The sequence below is a fragment of the Herpailurus yagouaroundi genome, unplaced genomic scaffold, assembly GCF_014898765.1.
Source record: "Herpailurus yagouaroundi ecotype Mexico unplaced genomic scaffold, PumYag 182, whole genome shotgun sequence".
Lineage (NCBI taxonomy): Eukaryota > Metazoa > Chordata > Mammalia > Carnivora > Felidae > Herpailurus > Herpailurus yagouaroundi.
In genome coordinates, this window is record NW_024412413.1 from 22,909,400 (window position 1) to 22,935,845 (window position 26,446).

Sequence of the window (26,446 nt, forward strand, 5' to 3'; positions counted from 1 at the left end):
TCTCTGTCTCTCTGTCAAAATAAATAAATAAACATTAAAAAAAAAAGAACCTATGCTTAATTCATAGTTGTCCTGCATTCAGTCCACAATTCTTTATCTCCACTTGAATATGGACATTACTGATGACATACTTCAAACATTTCCCCACCTAGCATCTTTGAGATCTAATTTCTTCAAGTGATTTTCTTTAGGGCCATGTTTAGAGTACATGGATCTGCCTAGTTCTCTATTTCAGACACCTGGCAAACATAAATGAGTTCAAATCATATTCCTTCCCCAGCTATCACACCCAAGAATAGACTGTGGGATATGCCAATAGCTAAGGTCAAAGTATTTAATCATTTGGTCTTTCATACATTTAGCAACTCTTTCTTGTAGTTCTTTCCCACAGATGTAACAAATGGGTCTGTGAGTAAAGCAAAACCACATAGTTACTCTATGAGGCATTTTCAACAATGTGAGTCTATAGGTCTAACCCATGGGGATAGACCTCAACTATCTACTGGGTTGTTTCTTATTGACTGATAGGTTCTTTATATAAATATATGTTTATATAAAATATTAATCTGTTTATTTTTTTTATTTTTTTATTTAAAAAAATTTTTTTTTTCAACATTTATTTATTTTTGGGACAGAGAGAGACAGAGCATGAATGGGGAAGGGGCAGAGAGAGAGGGAGACACAGAATCGGAAACAGGCTCCAGGCTCTGAGCCATTAGCCCAGAGCCTGACGCGGGGCTCGAACTCACGGACCGCGAGATCGTGACCTGGCTGAAGTCGGACGCTCAACCGACTGCGCCACCCAGGCGCCCAAAAATATTAATCTATGTTTAGATAATTAAGATAAAATGAGATGTATATGTATGCATCGTAAAAAATGAGGTATAAAATTTTGTCATATCAGTTGCAAATATTGTCTGACATAATTTACTTCCTTTCTGACATTTTATTTAAATTCCAGGATGGTTAACATATAGTGTTACATTAGTTTTAGGTGTAGAATATAGTGACTCAATAATTCCATACATCACCCAGTGCTCATCATGATAAGTATGCTCTTAATCTCCATCACCCATTCACCCATCCCTCCACCACCTCCCCTCTGGTAACCATCAGTTTCTTCTCAATAGTTAAGTGACCTTTTTTTTTTTTTTTTTTAATTTTTTTCAACGTTTATTTATTTTTGGGACAGAGAGAGACAGAGCATGAATGGGGGAGGGTCAGAGACAGAGGGAGACACAGAATCGGAAACAGGCTCCAGGCTCTGAGCCATCAGCCCAGAGCCTGACGCGGGGCTCGAACTCACGGACCGCGAGATCGTGACCTGGCTGAAGTCGGACGCTTAACCGACTGCGCCACCCAGGCGCCCCTAAGTGACCTTCTTTATATGTCCTCTGTCATACCATAATGTATCTGGGTTTTATGTTTTATCAAGATAGCTTTCTTCCCCCAAGATTATAATATATTTACCCATTTTTTATCCTTTCAAAAAATTTACATTTTAAAAACAACTGGAATTTATTTTAAAGCATACTATGAGGAAAGCATTTAATTTTAATTTTTTCCAAATAGATAACTCCTCCTAACACTATTTATTAAACACTCAGTCATTTCCTGACTGGTTTTAAATGCCTCATTTATCATATACTAAGATCATATATATGTATGACTTCTTCTGGGCTTTTAATTCTGTTCTATTGATCTATTTGCCTATTTTGCACAGTACCACATTATTTCGAATATTGTGACTTTATGGTACATTTTGATATCTGGTAACATAAGTCCTTTTTCTTGTTCTTTTTCTTAAGAATCTTGATTTTTTTTGGCACATCTCATAGATGAACTTCAGAATTAGCTTGCCAATTCTATAAAATACCCTGTTGGAATTTTGATTAACATCGTATCACATGTATTATTTAACTTAGGGAGCTTTAATATCTGTATAATATTGAATCTTTTTATCTAGGAATATCTTTTATGGCTTTCATTAAAATTATATGGTTGTCTTCAATAAATTTCATACTTTTAAGGTTTTTTTTAAGGTAATTCAAGGTTTCATTGGAAATGAATTATAACTCTCTTCTCTATTACATTTTTAAATTAGTTGTTGCTAATTATAGAAAGGCTATAGATTTTTATAGGTTAATCTTATTTCTACCTTTCTGAAAATTTAATTAGTCTAGAAATATGTGATTGCCTTGGATTTTCTGGGTATATATCTATTTATTAATTATGTATAAATAATTCATATTTATATTTTTTTCCTGATCTTTTTGTATTGACCAGTAACTTGAGGGCAAAAGTATTGACTGTAAAAGGAGGTTTCATTATATCTTGTTCCTGACTTTTATGGAGACGTGGTATTTTACTCTACAGAATAGTTTACAGTTATTTTACTTTTCAGAATGATACTTGGAAATTGGCAAAATGTTGGTAATTGTTGAAGATGAGTGATAGACACACTGAGCTCATTAATCTATTCTTTCTGTCTGTATATGTTTGAATTTCCATAATAAAGGGTTAAATGAAAAAATAGAGGTGAAAAAAAAAGAATAAGAATTGTTTTAGGTTTTTGGTGGAAACCCCTTTTCAAATTAAGGAAGTATGTTTTTTTCCTAGCTTATTATAAATTTTCTGTTTGGGGTGGGTATAGAATATGGGTCTTCAAAAAACTATCTTTGAAAGAAAAACTGTGACAGGGCCTATCCATCTCAAAAGACCAAGGAAAAGTATGAGAATCTCAACATAAAGAATTGAGAACTCATTCACCAAATATTTAGATTGGCTTCTCTTTCTTTTCATCAACTGACAGTTTTCAATAAAAGGAGAAGTGCCTCCAGGGCCCTAGCACACTACTGCCAACAGAGAAGGGACTAAATAAATAATGTATCATTGTTAGAGGGTTTTGGGGAGGAGAGAGTCATGTTAGCTGTATTGTACCATCCAGGTCCGCTCTCAGGACTGAAGGATTTATCCCCCCAGATGCTGGGATGATGGTGGGCTGACACTCTTCAGCTTCCGACCCTTTCAGGAATTGCTCGTGGCTGAAAAGAACCACCTTGCTCAAGCTTCTGCTTCCTTCCCAGGAGCAGCTGCATCCAATGACTGGCCTGTGTGGGGCTGTAAAATCCCAGCTTCCTTGTCCGACTCAGATCACGGTGAAAGGGCTTTCTCAGCTTCCGAGCTCCCTGCTGGGTGGCTGAGGCTTTAGGATTGCCAGATAAAATAAATACAAATTCCCAGTTAACTTTGAATTTTAGATAAACAACACTTTTTTAGAATCAGTATGTCCTAAATACTGCATGGGACATATTGCTACTAAAATTCTTTTTGCTGTTTACCTGAAATTCTAACTAGGCATCCTGTGTGTTTATTTACTAAATTTGGCAGCCCTATGAAGCATTGCAATCTAACTTGTCCTGGAAGCCTGTTTCTTTCCCTTACTCTACAGGTGTTGATTCTGAGAGCATTCCCCAACCAACTTCCTGCATGCTAACTTTTGTCTCAGAGTCTGCTTCCTGGGTAACGAGTCTGCAACAGGGTGAAAATTAAAGTAAAATATTTCCTTGCCCTGTCCAAATTTCAGAACCAATAGAGAGATTGGCACCTGGGTCCAAAAGACAGAGATCTCATTAGGGTGATCACTGAAGAATGGAGACTAGAGAATGTGGCTACTTCTGAGAGACCAACGGGTTTGCTAATATGTCATTCCCAATCGAATTTACTCAGAGTGCCTCACTAAGTCTACTTTATAGCTGTGCCTGTTACCTGTTCATCAATTTAGGTAAGTCATTCCTCCTCTCTTGGGAAGGTGTAAGGGGGTGAGCAAGAAGCCAGGACTGCTATCTCTTGCTATAGTGCCTCTACATGAAAACATGAAGCCAAGGGAAAGAGGTCTCTCACTAAACATGGCTTTAAAAGCAGAATAAAAGCAGCCCTATTCAAATGGTCAGTGCAGATGATCATATTTTGCCTGATGCAAAATAGGCGGAGACCTCTGAAAGTATGGATTCTGTCTCTTTTGCCTCCTCTGACTTTTCTCGTCTAAGTGAGGGATTTCCTCCGGACTTTTCTTGTCTCTCTTCTTTATGTGATCTGCTTTGTCAAGCTATCTAGTCTTAATATAATGCTTTCAGAGGCATCACCTTCAAATCCACATTTGCTTTGCCCTCTGTCCTGAGCTTCATTCAGTTCTGTATTTCAGTTTTATCCCCTACCCCTCAATTTTCTTGAAAGACCCTAAATCCAGTATATTTCTGCTTCAGCCACACTCTTGTCATGGTGTGAACAAATTTCCATTCAAGTTGCCAAGCAATGAGGGGTATGTTGTGAGGAGAATGCACATGAGAACCTGGTGAAAACAAATATCAAGGCTTCAAGAAGAGCAGGGACAGGAGGATGGAACAAGACTTGAATGGCTTTTGTTTTAAATTTTCAAAGCACCTGTTTCTTGAGTGCTTACTATGTGCTGAACAAGAAAGGAATCCCAAACACCCTGTGAAGGGCCTCAGCTGTAGCTGTTGGGAGATTTCTACTCTAGTGATTCAGTCTTCACAGGACTCACTTTCTGTGTGTTTTGCTTCCTTCTGTTGTAACTGCTGGCGTAAGTTTTCTCTCCGTCTCACGGCTTTCGCTTCTTCATTTTACTTATGCTTTGTGGTTCTTCTCAAGTTGATGACCGTTCTTGGCATCCTTTCAGGGTCACCTACATTTAACAGCCTTATTTCCTTGCGAGTGTATTTCTCTCCAGATTCCCAAGATAAGTATTTGATTGGCTGTGCTCAGGTTTTAGAGGCAGGGCTGCTCATAGGTCCCTGATGACACTACAGGTTGGCTGCGTCTGGATCAGATGTTAACACAAGTTTAACCAGTTATGATTGGAGGGGTTATGTGGTCCCCAAGGGCTGCCTTTTACCCCTTTTGCAAGCCCCTCATCAGGGCAAGCACAATGACCAGCACAGGCCCAGCGTTTCCCCAAAGGGAAGCTCAATCTTTCCCTTCGGTTAAAGGAACAACCGTCTTGCTTTCCAGGTAGTTGGGAAACCTAGTCTCATATTTGAATCCATTTTTCTCTTGATTTCCAATTTGTACCTGCCAAGTCACATTGATTCTTTGTAGACTGCCAGTCAACTCAGGCTTCCATACCAAAATACCATAGATTGGATGGCTTAAAAAACAGAAATTCATTTCTAATGGTTCTGGAGGCTGGAAAGTCAAAGATCAAGATGCCAGCATGGATGGTCAGGTCCTGATGAAGGCTCTCTTCCTGGCTTGCAGATGGCCACCTTCTCCCTATATCCTTACATGGCAGAAAGAAAGAGAGAGCAAGCTTTCTGGTGTCTCTCTCTCTCTTTTTTTTTATGTTTGTTTATTTTTGAGAGAAAGAGAGAGACAGAGCAAGTGGGGGAGAGGTAGAGAGAGAGGTAGACACAGAATCTGAAGCAGTCTCCAGGCTCCAAGTGGTCAGCATAGAGCCCTGCTTGAACTCATGAACCACCACGAGATCATGATCTGAGCCAAAGTCCAATGCTTAACCTCTTAATTGACTGAGCCACCCAGGCGCCCCCTGGTGTCTCTTCTCATAGAGGCACTAATCCCATCACGAGGGCCCTTACCCTCATAATCTCATCTAACCCTTATTACTTCCTCTCCCAATACCATCAGGGGGTAGGCTTCAATGAATTTGCGGGCACATTCAGTCCATAACTTGGACTATTATCTGTTCCCTTGTCTTAATTCTTACTGTAATTGTTCACATCCAGAAACTCCTTATGCCTTTCTTAAACCCTTACAATAAATAACCTTTTAACATATTTTTCCCATTTCTGCTGATTTCACATCCTGCTTTCATACGTTCTCTTTTTTTTTCTTTTTTTTACATTTATTTATTTTTGAGAGAGCACAAATGGGGGAGGGGCAGAGAGAGAGGTAGACACAGAATCTGAAGCAGGATCCAGGCTCTGAGCTGTCTGCACAGAGCCCAACACAGGGCTTGAACTCACAAACTGTGAGATCATGACCTGAGCCGAAGTCGAATGCTTAACTGACTGAGCCACCCAGGTGCCCCTTCCATACTAACTTTCTTAAAGTTCATCTTTTATCATGTCTCTCTGCTGCTCAAATAACTTCAATAGCTGCCTGAAATTAATTGAATAAAGTTCAAATGTCTTCATTTGTCATTGAAGGCCCTTCACTGAAGGGCGATGGATGCTTTTAATATGTTTTCCAATCATTTTCCTTTTCACATTTTCCATCTTGAGTCTGTGTTTCTTAAAGTGTAGTCCTCAGGACACCTGACCCAGATGTACTTGGATGTTGTTGAAAGTAGTTTCTTAAGAGCCTCCCTAGAAACAGGGAATGATATCTCTGTGAGTGGGGCCCAGGAATCTGTATTGAAGACAGGAATCCTAGTCGATTTTTTTATATATTAAACTTCAGGAGAGTGTACCCAGTATGGTCAGTGAGGATAAGGAGAGTCCTCATTTTTGTGGATACTTTGAAAGGAGAGATCAGAATGTTTTTTATGGAGTAATGTAGAGATTACGCTCCTCTGGTGGTCACAGCATAATTAAAAATGGCCAGTTCATCCTCTGTATCAAGTGGCTGGTGATTCTAATTTTTTAAGGCAGTGATTTTCTTTTCTCTTCTTTTCTTTTCTTTTCTTCTCTTCTCTTTTTTCTTTTCTTTTCATCTTGTCTTTTCTTTCTTTTTTTAAGGCAGAGGTTTTCAAGCTGTGCTCTGAGGAGCACTCAGAGGCCCCACAGAAAGTGAGGGGCACCTGAGTAGATGGGCTTAATAGCTTCATTTTCTCCTCGTTCACTAAAATAATTCCACTTTTATCTGTTTTACATTTTCAGATTCTAAGGTTATATATACATATATTATGGGGGTGTTGCCATTTATTTATGACAAATATTCCACGTCCGTGATCTTCTCCAGGAAACAATGCCATCAACCTTGGCCAGTCAGAGGATAGAGTCATCGGACTCACCCATCCTACTAATGGCCCCACATGTAGTGTAGGTTTTAAACTGATGGTTGAACCTGCCTGTAACCCTGTGACTACATTCATCTGGCTGGACATGTGGTCCTTGGCAGTGATGATGGTGGTTGCTGGTGGAGCATTTCCGTGGCCGGTACAGGTCCATGAGCTTGTGTGCATAGGTCTGCATGTCAAGGGCGCACCTGCTGCCACTGCCACGAGAGCAGGTGCAGAAAGAAAAGTAAGACATATTTGAAAGAAGTGTTCTGGTTGAAGGCTTTCTAAGTATCTGTTCTGGTTTTAATCACATCTTTTACTCTTCCAACTTTCAAGCCATTTGAGAACTAAGTGCAATAGTTTGATGGAGATAAAAAAAAAATCAGTTTTATCATTGGTAAAGCTCAACTGGGAACTGCAGCCTGGATCCATGGCAACAATCAGGTTTTCCAATATCATCCCTCCAAGACTCAACCTTAGGACAACTCACCCCAGGGAGTAATACCTTTCCTTGATAGTCCTCAGCTTTTTGACCTTTTATTAATTCTTAGGGTTTTCCATGGGCAGTGTGGCAAATTTCCTTGGTAGAGGAGATGGTCAGTTTCTCCAGATGGTCTTGCTTCTTCCTTCTTAAGAGCGGACTTCTAATTCCAGCCACAACTTCCCTGAGAATCATGTGGATTTTCTTTTGCTGTGAGAAGGCTCTGAAATGGGACAGAAGAGGAGCACAAATTAAATGATCAGCACAGCTGCTCTGCATTCTTGCCTGAAAATGAGTCCCCATTCTATTTCTTATTTCAATTTATGCCCAGCTATGTTAGAGAATATCAGAAATGAGCACAGATGACAACATAAAATTTCCAAATAATATAATATCAGCAATATAAAAACAGCCCCCAGATCAAATGTCTAATAACTAAATTTTCTTTCCTTTATATAAATTTTAAGCACAAAGAAATTAGAGCTCTTACTAACTTGTCATTCTGTTCAGTTTCAGAGAGGTCTCACTCAGACTCTGGGTAGAATCAAGTTCTTTACTATCGGCAGCTTTGGCATTTCCCACTGGAATGGATATTGTTCACTGTGAGAGTTATCAGCACGGCAAACTAAGTATTTGCTCTTTAATGGCCTGTGATTGGATTTTACTTCACTACTGCCTTTGAAATTAGGCCTTGTCATATGACTCACACTGACCAGTGAAACGTGAGTTGAAATGATGTGTTACCTCCTGGTGGAAAATTTATGAGCCAGTGTGCACTTTGCTTAGCTCTATACTTCTTCCCTGACACGTGTGAAAGTATTGGGTTGAGAAGGAACATGCAACAGATGAGGTCTCTGGTTTATTATAAGCAGAATCCCCTTGCTGACTTATAATAGACATGTAGTGTGGACTGAAAAATGAATTGTCATTGTTATCAAAATTGTGTTTTGGAATTGTTTGTTTCTGTGTAATAACCTAGTTCATAATGACTGATGTACTCTCTCAGGATACTGAAACTGAATTAATTCAACCTAAAGTCTTTCAAAAGTCCCACTTTTTAAGAAGTCTAAAATATGAGTGGGTCGCATAAATGTAATTGTCAAAAATTTAAAACATAGTCAAATCTCTTATCTCTTAGGTAGTTATTACAAGCAAAATGATCTTCCCTGAACCCCAAGCTTGATGGGTTCCTGACCAGCCGTTCAGTAGTATTTGAAGGAAGGATGGAGATAGTGGAAACACACATGTGTAAAGAGACCATCCTAGTCTTAGCCTCACCAGGATATAGTCAGTCTGTGCCAGTTGCTTGGAGACCATGACCGATAAATAGAAACTCAGGAAAATGTTCTTCAAGAGATTAATTATGGATTAACTATGCCACCATGCCCTGTGTTTACTGCATCTTGGGGAAAATTTATCTATGCATAATGCATCCTGTCTCAGAGAATAGCTTTTGTAAAATTTAGAAATTTGCAAAGGTGACATGCCCAGACAATTATTTGATGTATCCTTCAGCATATTCAAAACCTGCTTAGTCCCATTTGCCTTTTGAGGCCTGCATCTCTGTTTCACTAGGGTAGAACTGAATGTGGGTTCTGTAGGACATTACCTCCACTTTTTTCAATGAGAGGCACTTCTAGTCCTTTACTACAATGGCTGTTGCCTTGGGCTCTTGCTTTGGAATTGCCTTGGCTAGGGGTCTGCAAACTATGGCACCTGGGCAGAATCCAAACCGGCTGCCTGTTTTTTATATGGTAAAATATAAATTTACATTTATATTTAAACATAATTAATTTATTCCATTCATTAATAAGTACAATTTTTTTTTTTTTTTACATTTTAGGTGGTTGAAAAAAGCAAAAGGATAACATTTTGTGACACATGAAAATTACATGAAATCCAATTTTGATGTCCACATATAAAATTTTATTGCGGTACAGCCATGTTCATTCATTTCTGTATTGCTTATGGCTTCTTGGATATGCTAAGGCAGAGTTGAGTAGTGGCAACTAAGACTGCATGACCTACAAAGACTAAAATATTTGCTAGCTGGCCCTTTACAGGAAAAGTTTGCTGACTACTAGCCTAGGCATATGTTTTGCCTCCTTCAGCTGATCCTTGACTTGAAACTCTTGCTAATGTCTCTGATGTGTTCCTAGGGGCCCACTGAAAATGAATAGTTCTAGAGTAGGTTCTATCTTGGACCTTGCTTTGTTTTTGACTTTTTTCTGGGTTTGACTAACTTCTGATACTCCAGAGGAAAAAACCACTTCCTTCTTTGACTGTCTTTTTACCTTTTAACCCCTCCTGCCGAGCCAGTCATCTCTTCCTAACACATTCCCCTAGATTTTTCACTGTGGCTTTTCTTCATAATGAGAGAGATGAAATCCAGGAGTTCTGTTTTGCCTGAAACATTCATTGGTGACATGCATCTGCCTTCAACTTGTTAAAGTATAGAATTCTGTCTGTGAAATATTCTTCCATGAGACTAGCATCTGTCCAGGCCTGGGCTTAATATATGATTGTCTTGCCTGGCTCACCCTTAGCATGTCTCATTTTTTTCTGCCTCTTAAAGTCCTAACTATAAAACTCCTCGGCTTGTTTCCTCGGGATATAAGCAATACTTGTGTCTCTTCTTAAAATAGACATGTCATTCTTTTTCTTTTTTTTTTTAATTAAAAAACAATTTTTTTTTTTTTTTTAATTAAAGCTGTCAGCACAGAGCCTGATGCAGGGCTCGAACTCACAAACTGTAAGATCATGACCTGAGCCAAAGTTGGATGCTTAACCTACTGAACCACCCAGGCATGCCTAAAATAGCTGTGTCATCTTGAAACTTAATGGGTTTCAAGAATTCTGCCCTGCCAGTCTCAGTCTTCCCTCTCCAATCTGCCTACATATTCTATAATGAACTGCTGTGGCTTAAACAACAGAAATGTATTCTCTCACACTTCTGGAGGCTAGGAGTTCACTGAAGTCAGCATGTTGTCAGGGCTGGTTCCTTCTGAGGCTGTGAGGGAAGGAGCCGTTCCAGCTCTCTGTCTCTGGCTTGTAGATGGAGGTCTTCTCCCTGTGTCTCTTCACATTATCTTCTCTCTGTGTCTTTGTGTTTTGTGTCCAAATATGACACTGGTCATATTGGATTAGGGTTCCACCCTAATCTAATGTGACCTAATGTTACTTTCACAAATTGCATCTGCAAGGACCCTATTTCCAAATAAAGTCACATCCTGAGATATTGGGGGTTAGGACCTCAACATATGTAATTTTGGACACAATTCATTTCAAGCTTCTCTCCCATACCATGGCCCTTCCTCTATAAGGTTTCTTTGTACCCCAGGCATCCTCTCTCTTCTAGTGTTAACTCATCTTCTCATTTTATAGTATAATTTTAATGGGAAGTTAGATTAGAATACATATCTTTTTTTTTTTTTTTTTTTTTTTAGGTGTTCTAGCTTGGCTTTGAAGATTTCTTATTTTCCTTTTATATCCATTAAGGTTTTTCTCTAGGGCCTTTCCCTTTCTCCTAAGGAATTCTCTTTCTTCCTCTAGAGTGTAACGTGACCAACCACTGGTCTTTTATTTTTTGTGTTTTCCCCTCTGTTCACACTCTGCTAGGAAAACTGATGCCTGTCCTTTAAAATCAATGCATTTCTTCTCTTATTTCCTGGGCAAAACTGATTCCCAGAGACAGTATGCCAGGAAGAGGCCTTTTAAATTATTATTTTCTTCATTTTAAAATTTAATCAGAAAAATGAAAAACAAGTGTGGTAAAGTACACATAAAATTAACTATCTTAACCATTTTTAAGTGTATAGTTCCATATATAAAGTATCTTAACATTGTTATGTTTAAATTATTTTTAACCTTTGATTTAGAATTTCATTGAATTGTCTCTTCCTTAAGCCAAGAAGATGACATATCCCCTATAGTATGAATACTTACATTCTCTATATTTTTATTTATTTATTTATTTAATTTTATTCTATTAAAAACATTTTTTTTAACATTTATTTATTTTTGAGACAGAGAGAGACAGAGCATGAATGGGGGAGGGTCAGAGAGAGAGGGAGACACAGAATCAGAAGCAGGCTCCAGGTTCTGAGCTGTCAGCACAGAGCCCGATGCGGGGCTCGAACTCACGGACCGTGAGATCACAACCTGAGCCGAAGTCGGACACTTAACCGACTGAGCCACCCAGGCGCCCCATACATTCTCTATATTTTTAATATGAAAATTTTTAGATCTAAAGAAAAGTTGAAAGAGAGGTATAATGTTCACTCATATACCTACATTCAACAATATTATTTAATTGTATTTATTTTATCTGTATGTATGTATGTGCGTAAATATATTTACATATTTTTTGTGTTTACAAATGTATAAATATATGAATATATATATAAATATATAAACATGAAAAATATGTAATTTTACGTACTGCCTAAAAACATATTATGGAAATCAGGACACTTTGTCCCTAATTTTTCATCATATATCACATAAAAATAAGGATAGTCTCTTAACAGAACCACAATAGCATTATCACACCAAAGAAAAGGAGTGAATTTCCTAATATCACCTAATATTCAGTCCATATTCAAATTTTACCCAAAATGTCTCTTACAGGTTATTAAAACAGATTTTGAAAAAGTTCATGCACTGCATTCTAGTTCTTTTTATTTATCTACTAAAATACTTCTCACTTGTTTGTATTTGAAGCCAAAATTTGAGTCTTTAAAATAAAAAAGCCATAATGGACTTATGTACATTAACAAATTATAGTGGACAAGCCAAATGACTTCAAGAGATTTATACTCAGTTCCTTCCTTGGTCCTGCATCTGTAAAAGATCAAAACAAGATGGATCGGAATAGAACCTGGGTCTACTGATCTGTTGTCACCTATTAATGCCCAGATGCTACAATTAAAAGGCCAGCTGTCTATGGCCTATGTACACTTAACTGTCTTTTGTAATTTTGAGCCCTAGTCTGCTATCCTTTCTAAGAAACAGGTTATAGGGAGAAAAAATTATTCCACCAGTACATAATAATCTTGTACAACAAAGTTTTGTATGTCTTACATGGTATGAAAATACTTTTTTCTGCAATGCTGATGTTTGATTCAGTCAACCTGCTTGGATCTAAGTCTGCCAGAAAAAACTTCTTACTAAGGCCAGTGAAAATTGCCTTGTGTCTGTAAATGCCAGCCAAAATATAATGTGTTGTAGCCCACAATGGTCAACACTCATAAAAGTACTGAAGTTAAAGGCCTCCTATCTTCCTCCATCTTCCATGTTTTATTTCAGTTGTCCTAATCTAGTGTAGTATTGATCTTACAAGATTTCCTAATGCATATGGCCATCAGGGTGCAGCTGGCATGATGATTAATTTAAGCTCCTCACTCATTCCTTTTAGAACTATTTAAGAAGTGATTCAGGGGTCATTCAGGAGATGGACATACCAGCATTGTTATTGTAAAGTGGATTGGAAAATACAGTTGGGGGGTGCCTGGGTGGCGCAGTCGGTTAAGCGTCCGACTTCAGCCAGGTCACGATCTCGCGGTCCGGGAGTTCGAGCCCCGCGTCGGGCTCTGGGCTGATGGCTCAGAGCCTGGAGCCTGTTTCCGATTCTGTGTCTCCCTCTCTCTCTGCCCCTCCCCCGTTCATGCTCTGTCTCTCTCTGTCCCAAAAATAAATAAACGTTGAAAAAAAAAATTAAAAAAAAAAAAAGAAAATGCAGTTGGATCCACTGTTGGGCTTCCTTTCCCCAAGTTCTAGAACTTGGGTTAATTCACCTGAGAGAGAGTTTGAGTGTTTAGAGCAACTCACATACCCAGAATTGCTGCTTCACACTCTGTGAACACCAATAGTGTGAGCAGAAAAAGGAAAAACCCTTTAAGTTGTGTACTTTTTTTTAAAAATTGAAAGTAAATATAAATACAGCAAAATTAATGATTTTCAATGTATAGTTGGATGAATTTGGGTAAATATATAGAATCATATAACCACCATCAAAATCAAGATATAGACTATTTCCTTTACTGCAAGAGGTTCCCTTCTATGCCTTTGTAGTTAATCTCCTTTCATTTTCAGCCTTATCTGCGGACCCTAGCAATCCTGATCAGATTTCTGTCCCTGTTGTTTTGCTTTGAGAATGTTATATAAATGGAATTGTACAGTATATAGCATCCATGTTGTTGCATGTATTAGTTTGTTTCTTCTTATTGTTGAGTCATATTATATTGCACGGATCACATTTTGTTTATCCATTCACCGGTTGCTGGACATTTGGGTTTCCAGTCTTTGGCTATTATGAATAATGCTGCTGTAAACATTTTTCTATAGGTATTTGTGTGGACTTACATTTTTGTTTTCTTGAGTACATTTCCAGGAGTGTGATTGTTGGATCACATAGTAAGTATATGTTTGACTTTGTAAGAAATGGTATGCTGCTTTTTAAAACAGTAATTCCAACCAACAGAGGGACATGAAGCAATGTATGTTATACTCTAAACACTCCCAAGGCAGGTAAATTTCCCACTTGGGGATGAGTCAGCAAGGTAAGAGGAGAAAGGATAGAAATATCACTTTATTACACTGACTCACACCTCTGGATGATCATTAGAATTTCATAGGAAGCTTTTATAAAGTTTGATGCTAGTTCCCAGCCCCTCCCTCAGAATTAATAGGTTTTTGGTGAAACCTTATATATTTTTTAAAGGGCCCCAGCTGATTCTAATATATAGCAAAGATTGAGAACCACTGTTCTAGTCCAAATTCCCTTATGGAAACATGGTGCTTGTGAAATGGACCTGGGCTCTTACTGACCAAGAGGCCATTTTGTTGATGAGAAAGAATCAGTAATATGATAAAATTAGTGGTAACTCTCATGATATTGTATGAACTAGTATGAAACTAATAAGACTTTGAGATGTAAATAGATTTTTAAAATGTAATGTCTTGCATGAATTTCTCAAAACGTATGCAAGTAAGAGGACTGTAATTCTGTCTTAGGCTTCTAGAAACTCTAATTCAAGACATTTAGTGTTCTCCTATAAAAACCTCAGCTCTACTATTTCTTTTCAATATTAAGTATATAGAGGTGCTTGCAAAGATATTTTTGGTTAAGTCTGTCGAATTTCCCAAGGATGCTACCTCTCTTTTGGTTGAATAATTCTGTTAGGATTAAGATGATTTGGTTTTAGGTGGCACAACTTTCTTGAGAAATTCTGAGCTACTTTTAGACCGTGATTCACAAAACAAACCGTGGTTTAGTACTTTCGATTTCATTTGCAAGGAATGCCTTTTAAAGCAGCTTTATATGTTGTGGGACCTATTAACTTACTGTGTATCATGTTCTTTGGACTTGGTTCAGAATGTCCCCTTCAGTCTAAAAAGTAATGAATTGTGTAAGTAAAGTGTTGATGATTCCAGGAAAATATCTCTACTTTTCACAGATGTCTTTCTCATTGTGTTTAGAAGTAAAATACAGACAGGCTACTTCAGGGTGATAGTTTCCCAAAGCAAAATGAAATAAATTGACAGATAATAATAAAACAAAACAAAACAAAACAAAACAAAAAAACAAAGCCTCAGAGGAAGCTCCAAATAGGCTGGTCTGGAGAGTAGAAATCTGAGGACAAATTACTTGATAGAATTGCATGGAGCATTTACAGTGTAAACTGAGGATTCCTTATGATTGTTATGAATTGCCAGTGTTACAGAAAAAGGAAAAAGGAAAGAAAAAAATGAAGGTTCTTTATTATGAGTACTAGCTCACTGATTAAGAAAGAATTTAACCGGGGTGCCTGGGTGGCTCAGTTGGTCAAGTGTCCGACTCCTGATTTCCAGCTCAAATCATGATCTCACAGTTCATGCATTCCAGCCCTGCGTTGGGCTCTGCACTGACAACGTGGAACCTGTTTGGGATTCTCTCTCTCTCCTCCTCTCTGCCCCTCCCCCACTCATGCTCGGTCTCTCTCTGTCTTTCTCTCTGACTCTCTCTCAAAATAATTAAATAAAACTTAAAAAAAAGAAAGAATTTATACAAACATTGTTATAACAACATCAACAGAACTTAAAATGAAAGTAAAAACCCAATACTCTCACATTCCTACTCACTGAAAATCCATCTGTTCTCATTTTTCATTTCTTTTTAGGATTCTTAAAAAAATTTTTTTTAACGTTTATTTATTTTTGAGAAGAGAGAGACAGAGCATGAGTGGGGGAGGAGAGAGAAAGAGGGAGACACAGAATCTGAAGCAGGCTCCAGACTCTGAGCTGTCAGCACAGAGCCCTGACGTGGGGCTCGAACTCAGGCACCGTGAGATCATGACCTGAGCCTAAGTTGGATGCTCAACCGACTGAGCCACCCAGGTGCCCCTCTTTTTAGGATTCTTTTGTTCCATTAATTAGGCAGAATACTGTTTATTCACCATTTCTAAACTGTAAGGCACACAGACCCAGGTTTTTTTGCTTTGTTTTGTTTTGATATTGTAATATTGCTATGGAAATCTATATGCAAGTTTAGAAAATACTTTTGGATTATTTCCTCAGAATAGATCCATGGAAATAGGATTTCTGAATCAAGGTACATAACATTTTAATAGCTCTTTACTATGTTAACTCTTCTTTGAAAAAGCATTATCATACCCATTTATTCTATGCAGGTGTAAGTACACCACCTCACCATTCCTGAGTATTTGATTTTGAAATCAAATTGGTATAAAATGGTGTCTTGTTATCATTTTAATAAGTATTTCTTTGACTATTAGAGTGATTGCACATTTCCTCATATTTGTGATTACTAATTATAATTTCTATTTTTTATGCAGATTGTCTGGTTATTTCATATATTCTCATTTGTCCAGAGAGCCTGAATAATATTCTTAACAATTTTTACAAGCTCATTTTAATGTAGATTTTAACCCTTTCCTTAACTACCATAAATATTATTTAGTCCACTGTATGTCTTTCCAGTATAGTTTTTGTTTAGCACAACTTTTGAATTTTTTAATGATGTAATTATTGATCATTTCATTTGTAGTTTCTTTTGTTGCTTCAAAACTTAGAAAGTTATTACTCCAGACATTTGAGCTGAGCTCAGTGTTAAACCCCCTGAGGTCCTAGCGCTCTGGCATGCTGAGAAGTTAGTGGGAGTGGAAGTTGAGTAAGGAAATCAGGACAGATAGAGCTAAGGTTTTATGATAGTTGTATTGTTAAATGGTGTGTGTGTGTGTGTGTGTGTGTGTGTGAAACATTTTCCCACAGAAGAATTATACTGTCCTTTCTAAGAAGTATTAATACCTTCAGTTTGACTGGCACCCAGGAAACCTGACTGTGGAGTGTGGTACTTTTCGGGAAATTTAGCTTCAGGGAGGTAGCCAACAAATTGATTCATGTTCAGAGTAACTTTTTTTTTTTTTTTTTTTTTTGTGTTGGTTGTTCGAGATGAATTCGTTGTAAATAGAAGTCTAACTAAAACGTAGCTCTGGGAAAGAATGAAATCTCATAATGGTGCAACTGTTGCTAAATAATTTCCTGCTTGCCCCCAAATTGACCAATTTCAGAAGGATCGGGGAGATCTTGTCTTCCAACATGTTCCAACAAACAAGGAGGGGTTAAAAAATCATGCCACCTCATTGCCACATGCCTGGCAATGGCAATAACTAAAGACTTTCTGGAACATCCTTAATTCAGGTATTCTATTTTGTTGATCTATGTTCACTCCTAACTTGTCAGATCACAGGTTGTAACTTCTGTTCAAAAAGTAGAGTCACCATAGGAATTTCGCAATGGATTTCTAGCTGGGGTTCTCAACCTCATTCTTCTCCATTTTGTTTATCTTCATTTAAAATAAAAAGAGCACATTTATGTGCCAATGCTTAGTTTCAGAAACTCTAATGGTTCTCTGTAATACATTGTAGCAAGCCCAAACTTCTTTTTCCAACCAGAAAAAAAAGTTTATTTATTTTTGAGAGAGAGCATGCAAGTGGGGGAAGGGCAAAGAGGGGACGTGACAGAGGATCTGAAGTGGACTCTGTAGACAGCAGATAGCCCAGCGCGGGGCCCGAACTCAGCTTGATAAGGGGCTGGAACTCAAGAACTGTGAGATGATGATTTGAGCCAAAGTGGGATGCTTAACAGACTGAGCCACCCAGGTGCCCCTCTTTTTCCAACTTTAATGACTCTGCCCTACTTAGGTAACACTCTTTCTCCTGCTGCTGCAATGTTCACCTTTTGCTCTAGCCAAGTCCTTCTGGTTTCTTTGCAACTGCCCTATTCCCACCTATTAAGCCTTTGCTTCCCTTCTTTATCCATTTGGTCTGCCAAAACAGAATGTGATAGACTGTGTGGCTTATCAACAACAAATTCTTTTCTCAGAGTTCTGGAGGTTAGGCAGACTGAGATTAAAGAACCTACAGATTCAGTTCTGAAGATTAAGATTCTGCTGAAGTCCTGCTTCCCAATTCATAGATGTGTCCTCACATGTTGGAAGGGGCAAGGGAGCTTTCTAGAGTCTCTTTATAAGGGCACTAATCATTCAGGAGGGCTCCACCCTCATGACCTAATCACCTCTAGATACCATCACATTGAGGATTAGGTTTCAACATATAAATTCTGGGGTGACACGAACATTCGGTGTATAGCCCCTTCTAGCCTAATGCTTCCCTCCTGGGATGATTTCCCTCCTTTCCTCACATAAAACCGGACTCACTTGTCAAATCCCAGCTCATGCCTGACATTGAACAAAACAAAGCACAGATAGAGCTCACTGTCCCAGGGAGTCTTGGTGCCACTGCATAGGTTAAGTCTCTGGGCAGAATCTTATCATTCAAAGTCTGCTCCAGCCTCTCAGAGATTGTTTTCCCTGGGTGGTTCTCTTTATGTGTTCGTTGAGCAGGTAAATCTGTTGGGCAGCATTCTGGTTCTTAAGGAACTCTAGATGGTGCCCCACAAATGTGATCTGTATATTGAATGTAGTGGCTGTGCTGTGCAAAGAGGAAACCACTTTATTCTTTCTCACCACTGCCTTTAAATAAAACCTTAACTAACCTCCATGCCAAGCTCCGGAATGGTGTCTAAGGCTTTTGTTTTTCTAGACACTGGAGATTAGAACAATTTGAGCCATTAACAATTCCAGCCCAGTTTAAATCAAGACTTGTCACATATCTGATTTTTTAATTTTTAAATTGTTTTTAGAAGAGCACTTGTTAGCATTTTAAACATTTATTTTGTTTTTTTTAAAATATTTTTTTAATGTTTATTTATTGTTGAGAGAGAGACAGAGTGTGAGCAGGGGAGGGGCCACAAGAGAAGGAGACACAGAATCCCAAGCAGGCTTCAATATCCAGGCTCTGAACTGATAGCACAGAGCCTGACATGGGGCTCGAACCCACAAACCATGAGATCATGACCTGAGCTGAAGTTGGATGCTTAACCAGCTGAGCCACCCAGGTACCCCAGAGCACTTGTTAGCATTTAATGAACCTCCTTCCACGTGACTTCAAGCTACCAGGACGCAGGCTCCCCCAATACCCTTAATCTTCTCTTTAGCTCTTCTACCGAAGAATTTGGCCTTCATGATAGCAGGCTGTTTTGGGAGCTTTCCCTTCCCCCAAACTTTGTAGTAGCCCCATTGCATCACATCAATGAGAGGAACAATTCCAGTTTTTTTTTGGGGGGGGGGTAGCATTTACCTGTGTCTGCTCATTGCCAAGGTCCACACTTTATCAGCGTTGACAGTTGGGCAGAAACTCTGGTTCCTCTTTAAGTTATAATGCTTCATACCAACTTTTCCAGAGTAAACTGGGTGATATTTGTCAAAGTTGATCCTGTGGTGATGCATGTCACCAGAATTCCCCTGGCCTTCTGGGTGCTTCTGGTGTTTGCCAAGGTACCGTGGCCCTGGCTCACCAGGCTCCAGCTCACATGGCCCCAAAGTTTCCAGCTCTTCCTCAGTCTGGATGGCATGTGCATAGCCCAGAAGAAAGAGCAGTCACATATCTAATTGAAAGCTTCTCCTTGCATGTTCTCCAAGATACTTGAAATGTTTTCCCAAGGGGGGTGGGGTGGGGAGGCAATATCTGTTTTTTCTTCTTACTCTTTCCACCTCTTGCCTTTATTTGCTAGATGCTCCGGGGTTAGGCAGGGGAAAGAGGGGTATTTTTTTGAAACCTAGTGGTGCTAGTTTGTGAAAACCCTCTGCATAGCAAACACCCCAAAACGGACCATTTTCAAATAGGGAGTTTTTGTGGGTTCTTTGGGGACTCTCTGTTGGAGACCTCTGGCATTGCACCATTTGCTGAGTCACTCCCTTGCTGCCATTTTTTGATACGCCCCTCAATCCTACTCCAGCAGTTCATACCTTGTAGCCTCTTTCTGCTGGGATGGCCTGGACCTTGGCAGGCAGTGTTCTTGGGTGGGGTCCTTTCAAGAGATCTCTGACCTGGTTATCCTTTATAGCATCCATTTGGCCCACAGAGACATGGTGACTCTCTAAACTTTGGAAATGCAGTATTCCCACTTTGCTGTCTATAACACACTGCTCCAGCCAGCCTCTTCTCTTTGGACTTTTCTAGGTGAGAATCAGGCACCATTCTCTGTGCTTCCCAAACTCCAGAGAACACAGGTCAAACTCTCTGTGATAGTCAGAAAATGCCCCCTCCCCCTTGTCCCCGTAGATGTGCACGCCTTAATCCCTGGAACCTGTGAATCTGTTACTTTATTATGTATGTATGTATGTATGTATGTATGTATTTTTCCATAGCAGCATTATTTTTATTTTTTTACTTAAAAAAATATTATTTTTAAGTAATCTCTACACCCAATGTGGAGCTCGAACTTACAACCCCGAGATCAAGAGTTGCATGCTGCACTGACTGAGCCAGTCAGGCACCCATTTTTAAAATTTCTTTTAATTGAAGTATAGTTGACATACAATACTACATTGGTTTCAAATGTATAACATAGCGATTCAACAATTATGTACATTACAAAATGCTCACTATAATAATTATGGTTACCATCTATTACCATATAAAGTTATTATACTATAATTTTTTAGTCAAACATTTTATTATGTATATTTTTAATTTTAGTTAAAATTATAGTTAACATGCAGTGTTTTAATGTAGTGAATCAACAATTCTTTTTTTTTTTTTTGCCAATGATGAAATATGATTTATTCAACAGAGGCTAGTGATATGGATTTTTATGTGAAATGATTTAATTATTTAAATTTTTTTTCAATGTTTGTTTATTTATTTAATATAATTTATTGTCAAGTTGCCTAACATACAGTGTATAAGTGATTCAACAATTCTATACATTACTCAGTGCCCATCATGACAAGTGTATCCTTTAATCCCCATCACCTATTTCACCCATCCCCCACTCACCTCCCCTCTGGTAACCATCAGTTTGTTCTCTATAGTTAAGAGTCTGTTTTTTGGATTGTTTCTTTTTTTCCTTTGTTCGTTTGTTTTGGTTCTTAAATTCCACATAGGAGAGAAATCATATAGTATTTGTCTTTTTCTGACTGCTTTATTTTGCTTAACATGATACTCTCTAGATCCATCCATATTGTTATAGATGGAAAGATTTTAGTCTTTCCTATTCATGAGTAATATTTCATTGTATATATATACCACATCATTTTTATTCATTCATTCATTGATGGACACTCATGCTGCTTCCATATCTTGGCTATTTAAAATTTTTAAAAAATGTTTTTATTTACTTTTGAGAGAGAGAGAGCAAGAGTGAGCACGGGGGAGGGGCAGAGAGAGAGAGGGAGACACAGCATCTGAAGCAGGATCCAGGTTCTGAGCTGTCAGCACAGAGCCCAATGTGGGGCTCAAACTCACAAACTGTGAGATCATGACCTGAGCAAAGCCAGACACTTACCTGACTGAGCCACCCAGGCACCCCTGCTTCCATATCTTGGCTATTGTAAATAATGCTGCAATAAACATAGGGGTGAATGTGTCTTTTCAAACTAGTGTTTTCATATTCTTTGGGTAAATACTCAGTAGTGTGATTACTGGATCATAGGGTAGTTCTATTTTTAATTTTTTGAGGAACATCCATGCTGATTTCCACAGTGGCTACACCAATTTATATTCCCACCAGCAGTGCATGAAGGTTCCTTTTTTTCCATATCCTTGCCAGCACTTGTTTCTTGAATTTTTGATTTTAAGCATTCTGAAAGGTGTGAGGTGATATCTCATTGTGGTTTTTAAATTTGTATGTATGTATGTATGTATTTTGAGAGAGAGAGAGAGAGAGAGCTTGCCAGGGAGAGGGATAGAGGGAGAGAGGGAGAGAATCTTAAGCAGGCTCCATACTTAGTGCGGAGCCCTATGCTGGGCTCCATCCCAAAACCCTGGAATCATGACTTGAGCTGAAATCAAGAGTTGGATGCTTAACCAACTAAACCACACAGGCACCCCTTCATTGTGGTTTTGATTTGCATTTCTATGAGGAGGAGTGATGTTGAGTATCTATTCATGTGTCTGTTGCCCAACTGTATGTTTTCTTTGGAGAGATGTCTTTTCATGTCTTCTGCCCATTTTTAATTGGATTGTTTTTTTTTTCATATTGAGTTGTATAAATTCTTTATTTATTTTTTATACTAACCCTTTATCAGAGATGTCATTTGCAAATATCTTCTCCTATTCAGTAGGTTATATTTTAGTTTTGTTGATTATTTCCTTTGATGTGAAGAAGCATTTTTTAAAGTTTATTTATTTATTTTGAAAGATAGATAGCACAAGTGGTGAAGGGGCAGATAGAGCAAGAAAGAGAAAGAGAGAGAATCCCAAGCAGGCTCTGCACTGAAGTGCAGGGCTCGAACTCATGAACCTGTGAGATCATGACCTGAGCTGAAATCAAGAATCAAATACTTAACCAACTTAGCCACCCAGGTGCCCCTGTGCAGAAGCTTTTTATTTTAATATAGTCCCAATAGTTTATTTTTGCTTTTGTTTCTCTTGCCTCAGCAGACCTATCTAGAAAAATGTTGCTATGGCTGGTGTCAGAGAAATTACTACTTGTGCTGTCTTCTAGATTTTTATGCCTATAGGTCTCACATTTAGGTCCTTAATCCCTTTTGAGTTTATTTTTGTGTATGTAAGAAACAGTGTTTCAGTGTTTTGCATGTAGCTGTCCAGTTTTCCCAGGACCATTTGTTGAAGAGACTGTCTTTTTCCTATTGCATATTCTTGTCTCATTTTTTGAAGATTAATTGACCATATAATTATGGCTTTTCTTCTGGGCTCTGTAATCTGTTCTGCTGGTCTGTGTGTCAACTTTTTGTGCCAGTACCATACTGTTTTGATTACTACAGCTTTGTAGTATATCTTGAAATCTGGGATTGTGATACCTCCAGTTTTGTCCTTCTTTTTCAAAACTGCTTTGGCTATTTGGGGTCTTTTGTGGCTTCATACAAATTTTAGGATTGTTCTAGTTCTGTGAAAAATGCCATTGGTATTTTGATAGGGATTGCATTAAATCTGTAGATTGCTTTGGGTAGGATGGACAGTTTAACAATATTTGTTCTCCCATCCATGAGCATAGAATATCTTTTTATTTGTTTGTGTTGCTCACCTTCTTTCATCAATGTTTTATAGTTTTCAGGGTACAGGTCTTTTACTTCCTTGGTTAAGTCTATTCCTAGGTAATTTTCTTATTTTTGGTGTAATTGTAAATGGGATTGTTTTCTTAATTTCTCTTTCAGCTACTTTGTTTTTAGTGTATACAAATGCAATGGATTTCTACATATTGATTTTGTATCCTGTGACCTTACTGAATTCATTTATTAGTTTTAGTGTTATTTTGGTGGAGTCTTCAGGGTATTCTATGTATAGTATCATTTCATTTGCAAACAGTGAAAGTTTTACTTCTTCCTTGCCAATTTAGAAGCTTTTTATTTCTTTTTGTTGTCTGATTGCTCTGACTAGGGCTTCCAGTGGAATGTGTTACTTTACATGGCAAAAAGGACTTCGCAGATGTGATTGAGGTCATGGACCTTGAGATGGGGGGATTATCCCGTGTAATCCAGGTAGGCCCAATCTAATCACCCAACTACATGAGTCCTTGTAAGTGGAGAACCTATCCCAGCTGTAGTCAGGGAGAGAGATGTGACTACAGAAGAAGGGCAGAGACTTGTGACACTAGAGGGACACTCTTCATCATTGCTAGCTTGAAGATGGAGGAAGAGAGCCATAAGCCAAGGAATGTGGTGACTTCTGGAAGCTGGGAATGACTCTCAGGTATAGCCAGCAAGAAAATGAAGACCCAAATTCTACAAGTACAGGGAACTAAATTTTGCCAGTAGCCTAAGTGAGCAGGAAATGGATTATTCCCTAGATCCTCCAAAATATGAGCTTGCTGCTAACTTTGTTTTAGTCACTGAGACTTCTAATAGACTTCTGCCTTATAGACTATAAGATAATAAGTTTGTGTTGTAAGCCACCAATTTTGAGTAATTTGTTATGGTAACAATAGAAAACTAATATACTCTCCCCCAGATTTTCTCCCTGAGTCTGCTTCTTGGTAAACATGGGGTAAGTAGGAGGTGAGCCTGTGTCCTTCCCTTGGCAGGGAATCTCTACCTTCATTCTCTCCCACTGCATTTCTTTTTTTTTTTTTTTCAACGTTTATTTTTTTATTTTTGGGACAGAGAGAGACAGAGCATGAACGGGCGAGGGGCAGAGAGAGAGGGAGACACAGAATCGGAAACAGGCTCCAGGCTCTGAGCCATCAGCCCAGAGCCCGACGCGGGGCTCGAACTCCCGGACCGCGAGATCGTGACCTGGCTGAAGTCGGACACTTAACCGACTGCGCCACCCAGGCGCCCCATCTCCCACTGCATTTCTTAAAGCTTCTCCCACATAGTTTGGGAAGACAATGGTATACTTTTCTAAAGCCACTGGACTGACAACTTTGCTGGTACTCTTTCCTAAGCATAGGCTGGAAGTGGATGTCTTGGTGTAGTCAGCATTTTATTTAAGCATGCTTGCCCTAGTCACAGTGTAGAGGCAGGAAAAGTCCCATTTAACATTGTTGGACAATAACAATCGTAAATCTTTGTTCCTTGGTTCTGCATTTCAGTGAAAGTGCATATAGACCATTTCTAAATATTTCCATTACTCTCTAGCTGCCTGAATTTCTCTGCCAGACTAAGTCTCCTTGACGGAAATCCTAATACTGATTGTCCTCTGTGTTTTGAGGAACACATCTTTCACGTTGGACTGTGTACACTTTTGGTCCTATTATGTGTCTGAAATTAATTTCTGCAACCAAGTCAGATTCCTCACTCATTCTATTTTATGCAAATTGCCAGCAGGACATCATGTCTGTTCTGTGCCTTACCACGCATAGATAGAACTTCGGGTTTGGAAGGGTTGAAGGGACTGGAAGGCTCAGCTGTTCCACTGTTTCTTTCCTTCCCCTCCTCAATCTTGAATCATCCCTCTTCAGCGTCATCCAAGATATGCATTTGAGGGGCGCCTGGGTGGCTCAGTTGGTTAGGCATCTGACTTCGGCTCAGGTCATCTTCTCATGGTTCATGGGTTCAAGCTCCATGTCAGGCTCAGAGCCTGGAGCCTGCTTCCAATTCTGTGTCTCCCTCTCTGTGGCCCTCCCCTGCTCATGCTCTGTCTCACTCTTTCTCTCAAAAATAAACATTAAAAAAAAAGATATGCATGTGAGTGATCCATTGGGAATCTCCCTACTTCTTTTGGCAGCTTGCTCAAACATGGAGAATTTTTTTTTTTTTTTTTTTTTTTTAGCTTCTTGAGGGCGAGGACCAAATCTTATGCATTGTGACAAAACCAACCCCAACTCAGAGCCTGGAGCATAGCAGAAACTCAGCGAATGAACAAGGGAATGAGTTAGCGAATGAATGGATATTATTGGGCCCCAACTGGCTTCCTTATGGTTTCCATAAAATGTCCTTGGAATGATTTAGAATGATTTAATCCCTTCTCTGCAGAATGGTAGAGAAGCCATCTTGTCCTAATTACATCTTTCCTTCTCATCTGATATATTTTCAGCCCCCAAAGGATAGTCCTACATATCAAATTACAACCCTTTCTACTACAGTTGTATAATAGCCGCCTAAGGAATGTTCAGTTTTCTGGAATGCATTTAGCATGAGGGTGGGCCGGAAGTGATTGTGTAACTATTGCAAAAGTCTGTGGTTTGAATCTTTATAAAAGTTTTATCTCAGCAGCCCAGACACAGGACTCTGCCAAAAATCACAGCTTCTCTGTTTCCAACTGTGCATGCTGCAGATAGCCTCGAAAAAGGACTGATGGTTCATAGGGAAGGCGTCATGGTGTGTTTATGTGCAGCAGGATATTGAATGGGACTTTTCATGGTGTCTTGAAATTTCATCTGAAGTCCCAAAGCTTAGAATGAAAGGTGATAAGTGTCCCCACGTTTATGAATGGGATGCTAGCACTAGATATATCCAGGCAGAAAGTATGAAAAAACAGCAAAATTGGTATCAGCCTTCATCGTACACCTCCAGCTGCTGCGGGAGAACGGGAATTAAAAGGAGTTTCTGGAGGTAGTGAACAGGGTTGTGGAATTTCCCTTTCTCTTCTTATGAGGGGAGCCCTCAAGAAAATTGGAGGCTCTATCAGTGCCCCATGATTGGAATAGAGCAGGGTGAGAGAATTCATGGAGAAGTGGGTATGTGTCTTCTGGACATTTTAGGGACATAAGTTAATGGCAACTGGTGCTTGCTTCCTGCCTGATGACTGTGGAATGTGGGAGGCTTGTTGGACCAACGATAGTATTCTAAGCAAGTGAGGACGGTAACAGTGAGAGCTGTCTGCGCTACCAGAATTTGTAATGCTGAGCATATGTGTCTCCCAAGGGCCATGATGGAAGATAGCTGGCCTTCGACCAGGAGGGTTACTTGTGGGGCGAAGGGACCCCAGGAATAAGCTGCTGCATGGTGTATTTCTGGGCAG

The 26,446-nt window shown here is 39.0% G+C and overlaps 1 non-coding gene and 2 pseudogenes across 1 annotated transcript; all 3 read right to left on the reverse strand.

Moving 5' to 3' along the window:
- Positions 1 to 365: 365 nt before the first annotated feature.
- LOC121041131 (small nucleolar RNA SNORA18) lies at positions 366 to 496 on the reverse strand. The gene has a single exon (XR_005795578.1). It is a non-coding gene; the product is annotated as a small nucleolar RNA SNORA18 (small nucleolar RNA).
- Positions 497 to 6,899: 6,403 nt separating this feature from the next.
- Positions 6,900 to 7,172, reverse strand: LOC121040047 (40S ribosomal protein S21-like; annotated as a pseudogene).
- Positions 7,173 to 18,966: 11,794 nt separating this feature from the next.
- Positions 18,967 to 19,433, reverse strand: LOC121041040 (60S ribosomal protein L27a-like; annotated as a pseudogene).
- Between the last annotated feature and the right edge of the window lie 7,013 nt (positions 19,434 to 26,446).